The sequence below is a fragment of the Pteropus alecto genome, unplaced genomic scaffold (genome assembly GCF_000325575.1).
Source record: "Pteropus alecto unplaced genomic scaffold, ASM32557v1 scaffold103, whole genome shotgun sequence".
NCBI lineage: Eukaryota > Metazoa > Chordata > Mammalia > Chiroptera > Pteropodidae > Pteropus > Pteropus alecto.
Genome location: NW_006436288.1, coordinates 3,110,573 through 3,121,933, shown reverse-complemented (window position 1 = coordinate 3,121,933; position 11,361 = coordinate 3,110,573). Strand labels below are relative to the sequence as shown.

General features: G+C 37.2%; 1 protein-coding gene and 1 pseudogene across 5 annotated transcripts in view; both read left to right on the top strand.

The window, feature by feature from the left end:
- Positions 1-571: 571 nt before the first annotated feature.
- On the top strand, positions 572-667 carry LOC112480398 (annotated as a pseudogene).
- Positions 668-2,831: 2,164 nt separating this feature from the next.
- The window catches only part of EPS8 (epidermal growth factor receptor pathway substrate 8), a 152,264-nt gene continuing 143,734 nt past the window's right edge, over positions 2,832-11,361 (top strand). For 2 of the 5 annotated variants that reach the window (XM_015590079.2, XM_015590080.2), the window contains exon 1: positions 2,832-3,063. The gene's annotated coding sequence lies outside the window, so the exon portion shown is untranslated. The remainder of the gene's footprint in view (positions 3,064-11,361) is intronic. The other 3 variants (XM_015590081.2, XM_006912656.3, XM_025047337.1) reach the window with 2 other exon arrangements.

The following is an 11,361-nucleotide window of genomic DNA, read 5'->3' as shown; positions in this document are numbered from 1 at the left end:
CATAGTTTATTTCATTTTCATGACTTATTACATTAGATCTTCCAGGATAATGTTTGAAAAGAGTAATAAGAGGGACGTCCTTGCCTTATACTTGGTTTTTAGTGGCAAAGCTTTAATTTTCACACCATTAAGTATGATGTCAGCTGTAGAAACTTCCCCTCTATTCCACAATGGAGAGTTTTTATTATAATTGAGTGTTAGATTTTGTCACATGCTTTTAATGCATCTATTGATATGATCATGTGATTTTTATTTTTGAGCCTGTTAATGTGCGAATTACATTAATTGATTTTCAAATGTTGAACTAACCTTGCATACCCAGATTAAATCGCAGTTGGTCATGATGTTTAATTCTTTTAATATATTGTTGGATTTGATTTGATAATATATTGTTGAGGATTTTTCCATCGATATTCATGGGAGATATTGGTCTGTAGTTATCTTGCATTATAATGCCTTTATAATTTTCTTTTCTTGTAGTGTTTTTGCTTGGTGTTGGTATTAGGGTAATGCTGGCCTCATAAAATGAGTTAGAAAGTTTTGCTTCTTTTTCTGCCTTAAGTTTGGTAGAGTGCTTGCTTCGGTGGCACATATACTAAAATTGAGAAGATTAGCATGGCCCCTGTGCAAGAATGACACACAAATTTGTGAAGCATTCCATATCTTTCAGAGACTCATGGATATGGACAGTGGCTGAGTGATTACTTGAAGTAACTAGGGTAGAGGGTAGATAGATAGGAGTAAAAGAGATCAAATATTTGATGGAGGAAGGAAATTTAACTGTGGGTGGTGAACACACAATGCAATATACATATGACGTATTATTGAATTGTACACTCGAAACCTGTTTGATTTTATTAACCAGTCACTCTAATAATTTTAATATAAAATATTTGGTAGAATTCACCAGTGAACCCATCTTGGCCTTGTGCTTTCTGTTTTGGAATGCTGTTATTGATTTAATTTTTTTAGTAGATGGACCTATTCAAATTGTCTAATTCTTCTTGTGTGAGTTTTGGCAAATTGTATCTTTCAAGGAATTGGTTAATTTCATTTAAGTTATCAAATTTGTGGACATAGAGTTGTTCATAGTATTCCTTTATTATTCATTTAATGTCCATATGATCTGTAGGTAATATGTTTGCTAAAGAAAAGCCTAATTAATACAGGTTTGAGATGCCTTATTGGCAGGGCATGTTTGATCAAAGGAGCTTATTATCAGTCCATGGCTCGTTCTTGCCACATTGTGTGTTTCTTTTTTATCTGAGTGCACAATTCAAGGAGAATGAGAAGTCAAAGCACATTTGAAACAGGGAAAAGAGTGTGGTTATGAGGGCTCACCATGCCATTTGAAAAACAGTGAAAGGAACCAGAGATTTTGAAGAAGAGGAAGTATTAGAAGATCTTCTGGTAGTTACTTAATATTTCGCTTAAAATATTTTAAGGTTTGCAATGTGTATAAAGAATGAGATTAATTTTGTGTGGTTTCTAAGAGTAGAACCAGTAGCAGTCATGCAAGTTAAGGGAAGTTGATTTGATGTTCAAAATCAAAAGATTTGGCTTTAGAATTAAGCAGACTTAAATTTTAATTCTGACGTCAGCATTGGCTTTTGTAAAGGAATGAAACTTCTGAGCCTCATCTTCCTAATGTGCTAAATAGATATAATAAGCCCTATCTCATTTTAAGGATTAGAAATGATATATAAAAAGTGCTTAGCTCCTGGCATAGATATTCAAGAAACAATAGTGATTACATATAAATTGATAAATATAGAGATTTCCAACACTGGAAAAATTCAAGTGGATAGTGGTGTGGTTGGAATATTGGAGAAAGGTTCCCTACTTAAAATAGGGGACTGGGCTTAAGATTGATTACAACTTTTAGTATTATAGTTTTAATGTCCACCCTGGCCTGAAATCTGCTTTCCCCCGACTGCCTTTTCCATGCTTCACAAAGCAAGCAGGTCCAATCTGTTTTAATCAAGTTTCCTTTAGAGTCTTCTGTTGACTTCTGGAAGTCAATTGACTTTAAAGAAGTTATAACAGTAAGAAATACAATGTTCACTGACGAGAGACTTCTCATTTAGTGGCTCTGTGAGCTACTCAAGGAGGAAACAAAGGTTACAGGGTTGGTTAAGTTACTAGAGGCACTAGAAAGAAGCTTCTACTACTTCAGACCACATCTAGCTCTTAGCAAGAGCCATGTGAAAAATATGATCCAGGTCAGGCGTGCCAAACGGGTCTGGACTTGCCGTCTGTCACTAAGGACAGGCAGTGTGTAAACTCCTAAAGATCGAATGGAGGCCCTTGGATGCTATCAGTTCACAGTATGAGTTGAGGAGACAAAAAAGAGGAAAGCGACGAGGGTGGGAGATTGGAGGGCCGGAGAAGGAAGACTGAAGGCTGGCCAGTCATTTAGTGTGCCAAGCTTACAGCCTAGGACAGTGGGCTTGAGTTGTGCACCCGGGGCATCACACCTTGCCCGGGGGCGAACCTCTACCAGTGTCTCCTGGCTGCTGGTCAGTCCTGTTAGGGCACTTCTGGAAACCCGTCGGCGGCCCGCAACCGTGGTCCAGCTTTGATCACCGCCTTGATAACTGGGCACCGTGCCTTGCCTCCTTTCCTCCCTCCTCTCTCCCGCCCACTGGGTCCCACCCGCCTGTTTGCCTCCAGCGCTGGGGTTGACCAGATACTCCGCCACTCGGCTGCAGGTAAGACCCGGAGAGCGGAGTTGGCCCGCGGCAGCGCGCCGCGCGAGTGCACGCTCGCTCTCGCCCCACACCGGTACTGGGCATGCGCGGCGCGCGGCCCGCTCTGGCCGCGAGCGGGTGTGCGGGCGGGCAGATCCAGACTTCACAGGCAGCGGCGGGCGAGGCGGTGCCTGCGAGCGCGAGGTCCGCGCTGTGCTCGCTCGGAAGATCGCTCCTCTGCATCTGGGCGCCGACGGCGGCTCGGCGGCTCGCGGAGGATCGAGAGGGCGCCGTCTGGGTCGGAGGCTTTCCCCTGGCCGCCTCGCGCCTCGTCGCCCCCGGGGAAAGCCGCGGCCCCGAAGGCAGATCCAAGGTAAGTGCCCCTTAGTGAAAGGCGCCCGCCAGGGGTCCGATGGTTTGAACTCTCCCTGGATTTTGAAAATCCGCCTTTGTGTGCTTGGATGGAACGGTGCCAGACGCCGCGTCCGCCTTCATTCACTTTAACTGCTTTCAACTGGTGTTGGGAGCCAGGTGTGCCCGTCCGCACGCCCGGTCCTGGAGCGCTGGGAGCTGGTGGCCACCCTCGGCCGCCCGCCCCTCGCCCCTGGCCGCACCCGGGCTCCCGGAAAGGTGGGCAGAGAAGATTCACAGTGTCCCTGTAATATTTCCTGGTAACCTGAGCTTCCGCAGGTACACCTGCGCTTATCGGCGGTGGGGCGATCTCAGAGTGAGCATTCTCACGGTTTTTCTTGGATTTGATGTGTCGAGAGCTATCCTCCCCACTGGGTCCCACCCGCCTGTTTGCCTCCAGCGCTGGGGTTGACCAGATGAGAGGGGGAGTCTTTTCAAATTGACACTTTGGGACAAAGTCTCACCATCGCATATCTCCTCAAATTAATATAGCTCATTATTTTGAGTATTTGTCACTTCTCATTCCTGTTGACTTTCCCTTCTTAGCTTGCTCCATTTTACTCATTTTACTTTTGGGAAGATGGCCTTTCTGGTGTCTTTGTCAGTTAATTCCTTTGGAGTGGATTTCTCCCCCAGGGTAGGACCCTGCCTGCTCCTCCTGTGCTCGCTCTCTTTACTTTCCTTTCAAAGATTACCTGTATGCAGAATTTTTGCATGATTGTTCTCTTTGCATTGGTTCTCAAATCCTTTTCCCTGAGTCCCCGAAGTACTGTGGGAATCTCTTTGGGAGGAGGATGCTGTGGTATTTGGATTTGCAATCTATAGATGTCTAGAGCAGTAGAGCCTTAGGAATTAGAATCCTCCTTTACAAAATATATTCCAATGAAATGTATTATTGCTTTTCTTTCACAGGTTTCAGTTCTTGCCTCAGATGATTAGAGGAATAGCTAACATCTTCTGAGTTCAGATAAAACTTGGTTCCAGATGCATGTGAATAGTTTGATTTTGGCCTTGTTATTTTGGGGAGATAGGAGAAAGGATTTCCAGAAGGCTTCTTTATATATGTATGTAACAACAAAGCAACTGTGTTGTGTGTTGCTTCTAATTTATTTCCAGTGAAAGGATATCATTCTTCTACAGAGACTTGGGTTTTGGAAAGTGTACACTAGTAATTTAGATCATGTGGTCATTGAAATCAAAGTCAATGTCATCCCAGTCACCTAGTATAGATTTTCTATTTGACTTGGAGTTTTCTGGACATATTGCTACAGTTCTTAAGTTGCTGGTGTAGAAAATCTTTGGTCATGGGTTCACAGTTTTACTTAAATTTGAAAAAGAATACACTTTATAGACTTGCAACATAAAGGGTAAACTAGAATGTATCACAAATATAAATGACATTTTATACAATGTCTTTAGTGCAGAATTCATAGATTAAGACTTTTTAAAATTCCTCAAGTCATTCACTTCATGGCAGAAAAAAGAAAACTTGCTTTTAATTCCACTATCTTGAGATAATCACTTTTTATAGTATTTGGTACATTCTCTTTGAAATCATTTTTCCTCTCACTTTCCAATGCCATTCAATATTATTGTACAGTATTTTTCAACCTTTTATTAATAGTGGGGGAATACTTTAAATTGAGTTGTATTTAGGGTGATGTAGTTCTAAATGGTTTATTCTTGTTTGTTCTCTATCAAGAATGACTAATTTTGAACACTTTGCTTGTTTCCGATTGAATGTAAAGATTTCATTTTGTTTTTATTTCTAGCTTTCCTTGCTTTCAATTTTTATTTATGCTGATAGTTTTCAGATATTAGTCCTTTTCTGTGCTATGACATAGGTTTTCTGTTCTTCGCTTTCAATGAATTTATTTGATATATCTTAAATCTCAGTTCTATCCTTTTGTTATGCTATACTATACACACATTCACCACTACTTTTTCTCTTCCTTTACTGACTCTCCTGTTTTCTTCATTTACCTATATTAATTCTGCGGCAGCTCATTTGAACGTAGTTTATATAAGAAAATATAGTATCTGGAATAAAAGATGATAGTTTTTTTCAAGTTCTTTCTTTAGATGCTTGAAGTTTTGTTGAATATTTTAGCACTACTTTGATTTATATAAAGTTTAGGTTAGCTTTTCTAAGTTATAGTAAACATATTTGGTAGTTATTTAGATCATCAGAAAACAACATACATTAATGGTAGGTTACAAACTTTCAGACATCTGCAATGGTATGTAAGGGGGAAAAATGGAATTTTAGTTAAAGTACTTCAGCTATAATACATCCCTGCTGGGAATTACTGCATGAAATTGTTTGCAGCTGTTAGTGATTGAAAATATTTTCTTAAGAAAAATCCTGTAACCAAATAGTTGTAAACATTTTAAGTTTAATATATGCAGGGGAAGTGTGAAGTTCTGCAGTGCTTTACTACAGCCTCTTCAGTGTTTTCTAGATACATTCTTTAATGAGATTTTAAAAAATATATATTTTAGAACAGTTTTAGATTTGCAGAAAAAGTGTATAGTACAGTGACTTCACCTATATCCCCATACCCATATTCCCCTCTTATTAACATCTTACATTAGTATTTGTTACAATTAATGAACCAGTATTGGTACACTATAACTAACTGAAGTTTATACTTTATTTAGATTTTCTTAGCTTTAATGTCCTTTTTCTGTTCCAGTATCCTACCATCTAGGATACTATATTACACTTAGTTGTCATGTCTCCGAGGGTTCCTCTTGGCTGTGATACTTACTAGACTTTCCTTGTTTTTTATGACCTTCACAGTGGTGAGGGGTAGTGGTCTGGTATTTTTTAGAATGCTCTTCTGTTGGAATTAGTCTAATGTTTCTCTCATGATCAGACTGAGATTTTGGTTTTTAGGGAGAAAGATCACAGAGGTGAAGTGCTATTTTATTATATCATATAAAAGGTACATGCTATAAACATGATTTTTTAACTTGATATTGATCACCTGGCTGAGATAGTGTTTGTTAAGTTTCAGTGCTGAAAAGTTACTCTTTTCTTTCTTTTTAGGCTGTACTTTTAGATGGAAGTCACTATATACAGCTTGTACTTAAGGAGTGGAGAGTTATGCTTCTCTTCTTGGAGAGTGAAATATTACATAAATCATTTTGAATTCTTCTGCATGGTAGATTTGTCTCTTCTCCCTATTTATGTACTCAGTCATATACTTATATTGATCTGGACTCATGGAAGAGGAGAAAACCTCCTATAAAATCATGATCTCGCAACCTAAGTGTCAGAAACTAACTAAACTGCCTTTCACTTGAGGCATGAGCTTCATCTTGATTTTAAGTCTATTCCTGGCCTCCCACATCTCTATTATACTTTGGGTTATAATCCAATACTGTTTTATTTTGTTGCTCGTATTGTTTTAGCTTTGGCCATTGAGAACTCTTTCAGTTGGCTCCATAAATGTAATTTGTTTTTAATCACTCCTTACTTTCTAGCATTAAGAGATGCTCCGGGCTCATCTCGTATATTCCCATTTCTTGCCCCAGTCCTAGATTCAATCAGAAGGAATCTGGTTTATGTTCTTGGAAAATGGTATTAGAAACCAAGCTGTGGGTGCTAGGTGTTCTTGTAGCTACTGGGGCGTCATTTCTTCTAGGCCCCCTCATCTGATAGAAAAGGAAATACGTATGTATAGAAACCCATGTATATATACTCATCTATACATGTTTCTCTATGTAAACATGTGTATCCCATTAAACTAAATAGAAGTTCATATGGTTGTCTCTTACTGTACCTAATCCATTATCTGCCAATATCATTCTGGACTTCCCTTGTTTATCAGTAAACTCACTCCAACAGTGAGAAGAAACCTGGCTCCCACCATCTGCCATCCATTTACTTAATTGTCAATTCCATTATGTATGTATAGCAGTATTAAACTTGTTACCTTATGTTCCCTTTACAGTGTGGAAAACAACTTTATCAATTAGAGTACAGTGCTTGTATGCGGTTCCTTTTGCTTTTTGTCTTATGTATTCCACTCGTGTTTCTCCTGTTTTCTTTAGTGAGGTTGTTGCAGAAATGTAAATAGAGCTTTTATCACAATCTGCATTCCATCCTGTGGTCTTCTGACCTTCTAAATGATTTTTTTAAAAGTTTGAATACATTAAGTTTCACTCTTTGTTCTGTAAAGTTCTGTGGATTTTGACAAATGCATAATTTCATGTATCCATCATTACAGTATCAAAGTATCATACAGAATAATTTCAACACATTAAAAATCTGCTGTGCTTTACCTATCACTCCATTAACCTCTCCCCCTGGCAACCAGTGATTTTTTTTTTTTTTCCTTGTATCTGTAGCTTGCTTTTTCCAGATGTCTTATAATTGGAATCATACAGCCTTGTCAGACTGGTTTCTTTCACTTAGCAATATGCATTTAAGGTTCATTCATATTTTCTTATAGGTTGAGAACTCATTTATTTTTATCACTTAATAAAATTTCATTGTATGGATGTATCACAGTTTGTGTATCTATTCATCTATTGAAGAATTTCTTGGTTGTTCCCAGTTTTTGGCAACTATGAATAAAGCTGCCATGTATATTCGTGGGCAATTTTTTGTGTAGACATGTTTTCAGATCAGTTGAGTAAATACCTAGGAATGTGATTGCCGGATCCTATGGTAAGATTATGGTTAATTTTGTAAGATATTGCAAAAATTGTTTTCCAGAATGGCTATACCATTTCGTATTCCCACCAGCAATGAATGAGATTTCCTGTTGCTCCTCATCCTTGTCAGCATTTGATATTATCAGTTTTTTAGATATTATGTATTCTAATAGGTGTGTAGTAATACCTCATTGCTTTAATTTGTCGTTCCTTAATGACATTTGATGTCAAGCATCTTTTCATATTCTATTTTCCATCTGTATTTTCTTTGCCCATTTTTCTTATTGTTGAGTTTTAAGAATTCTTTATATCTTTTTTGATACAAGCACTCTAGCAAATATAAATGTTTTCTTTCATTCTGGCTTGTCTTTTTATTCTCTGGACTTTGGTGTTGTATTTAAAAACTTACCGCCAATCTCAAGGCCACCTAAATTTTATCCTTTTTATTCTCTAGAAGCTTTATAATTTTCCATTTTCCATTTAGGTCTGTGATCCATTTTGAATTAATTTTTGTAAAAGGTATAAGGTCTGTGTCTAAATTCACTTTTTTGCCTATGGACTTCCAGTTGTACTGGTACTAAGTAAATGTGATCTTTAAGTCAGATTATAAATTAGCTTTAGGATTGAAAGGAAAGTGATTTTATTTTATTTTATTATATATTCTGCAAAACCACTTAAAAGAAACAATTGAAAAATGATTTGGAAATCAAAATATAATACTACATAGACCGTATGTTGAAATTGGTTCTTGTACATTGTACGTACAGTCATACTTCAGTATCTGTGGGGGACTGAATCCAGGATTCCCTGAAGATACCAAAATTGGAGGATGCTCAAGTCTCGTATAAAGCGGGGTAGCATTTGCATATAACTTATGCACATCTTTCTGTATACTTTAAGTCATTTCTAGACTACTTATAATACCTAATAAAATATTAATGCTATGTAAATAGGTGTTATACTATATTATTTAGGGAATAATGACAAGAAAAATAGTTTGTATGTGTTCTGTAGAGAGGCAACCATCATAGGCCTAACCACATGGTACATATCAGCAACGACCTAAGTAGTTTTTTCTGAATATTTTCGACCCGCTGTTGGTTGAATCCGTGGATGTGAAACCTGTGGATACTGAGGGCCAACTGTAATTCATTTCCCTCTTCCTCACTAACTCAGATTCTTTTTTTTGTGAAAAATGGAATTGTTAATACAGATTAACACTTGTGAGTTCTTTTGGATGTAACTGTAAAATAAAGTTTTCTTTTTCACAAAGAAATCTGAAATAGAGGAATTGCAGGGTGTATGCTGAGAAGAGGCAGATGATGTATGTACCATCTAGAAATTTGAGATTTAATTTATGATCTTGAACATTATTTCATACCACTACTCTTGCAAACTCGTTTTTTTCAAGTACCTTTCTTTTGGTAAACACTTTGTCTTATTGATATAAGACAAAGTATTTATGTTATTATACTACAGTTGGAACCAATAGCCTTCAAGAAGCATCCAGAGAGTTTTTACATAATAAAACTAGCACTTCTGGTGTAGCAAGTGCTATTATATACATTATCTCTTTTAACTTTTATAAGAGCTCTTTAAGGCAGGTCTCCTTATTTCCATATTACAGGTAAGAAATAGGCTCAGAAAGATAAAGTGGACTGTCTGCAGCCCACACGAGGGGAATGACGGAATCTGGATGGAATACCTGATCTTTCTGACTCTAAAATTCCTGCTCTTTTCACTTGGCTGTGCTGTGTCATAGGAAGTGCCAGGGTAATATGAGGATATCTTTGATATTATTTTACTTTTTTAAAAACATTGTAAACTACTTAAATGACTACTGAATTAAATAAAAATGGATCAAAAGATTGTGTTTTTGAGATCCACAGAGATTCTTTTAACTTTTTTTCCCCTGTTGACTGATCTATATTCCAGTGACCCAGAGGTATAAAGTACTGGATCATATTTATAAAGAATGAGCTTCCTGTTGAATAACTATGATATACACCTGAAACTAATACAATATTGTATGTTAGCTATATTTTAATAAAAACCTTAAAAAATAGAATGAAGTTCCTTTAAAGAGGAAATTGTGGGAGATTAAGAAAAATAAAATAAGTACTGGTAGCATTAACTAGTTGTTTTTCCCTTCCCCCCACTGAATTATAAGTTTCCTGAGAGCAGGGAACTAAGTACTAATTATCTTTAAATAAGCACAGCACATCACATATGAATCATACTCACAAAATGTTCGTCGAGTGAAATTAGCATTTACTATCATACCTTTAACCCAAAATTTTTAAGAATCTTTAGAAAGGGGTGAGCTTTCCCTCACAGAGGAAGTTGGACATTATTCCATTCCATCCATCCATCCATCCATCCATCCATCCATCCATTCATCATTTGTTGAGCATTCATTCATTCATTCATCATTTGTTGAGCATTGGTCGAGTGGCTGTTCTGTGTCAGGACATTGGGAATGTAAAGATGAGAATAAGACAGAACCTCTGCTTTCTGTCATAATGGAACACAGAGCATGGAGGGAACCTGGCAACCATTTTTAGTAGAGTGTGGAATTGAAGAGGGAATGAGTATATGTTAAACAAACAAACAAACAAACAATGGACTTTGAAGTCAGAGAGACCTTATCGACTTTATTTTTCATATCTAAGAAGCAGACACAATAATAGTACCTCCTTGACACAGTTGTTGGGGGTAGGTTAAACAAACAAATATATATAGATATATATAGAGATATATCTATCCTAGCACGTAGACAAAGAGAGAGGCTCACTGTGGCTGAGGGAGTCGGAAAAATCTTTACTGTAGGATGTGACTTTTGAGTTTTATAGGATGAATTTTTGAGACCCAGAACAAAAGTATGAGGTGGCACTCCAGGGCGTTCCAGGCAGAAAGACGAATATGTTTGAGATGTGCAGAATGTGGGGGCACGGTGGGAGTTGTGGGAAATTCTGCATACACTTACGTACAGAGCCTGAAGGATTATTAGACCAACTGAATAACCAGTTGTTTTTCATTTTTATAAGTTATACAATAGAGTACTCATTACATTGTGGTAGGAGAGAGTAAAGATACCAAACCTGTTTTAATAATTGCATGAATCTCCTCTTTTAATCATATGAGTTCCTGAATATAGTCCTTTATTTAATAGATAAATTCTTGTGTTCTTGTTCAGTCCTGTGATTTTATTAAGAAAGAGGACTTGTGTGTTTTTTTTGTGAAACCAGAGGTCCTGTCTTAAACAACACTTATATTTTGTAGCATAGCAACATTAGAATGTAACATCCCTCGAAGGCACAATCTAGTCCTATTTGAACCAATTCAGAATTCTAAGAACTATGAACAGTTTCTGACCACAACCTGAAACATAATACTGAGGAATGTGCTAAAATAATTTGTTAGTGAATGAATTATGTGCTTGATAAGAAGTCGTGTTGTATAGTTGAAAAACTGTGTTTTTAATATAGGGGAGAAGAAAAAAAGGAAAAAGTAGAAAAAATAAAGATCATTAGAAGTTAAATTTAAAGTGAGGGAAGAACATTTTTAAAGTGTTTTGTTGATGGCTATTGAAATA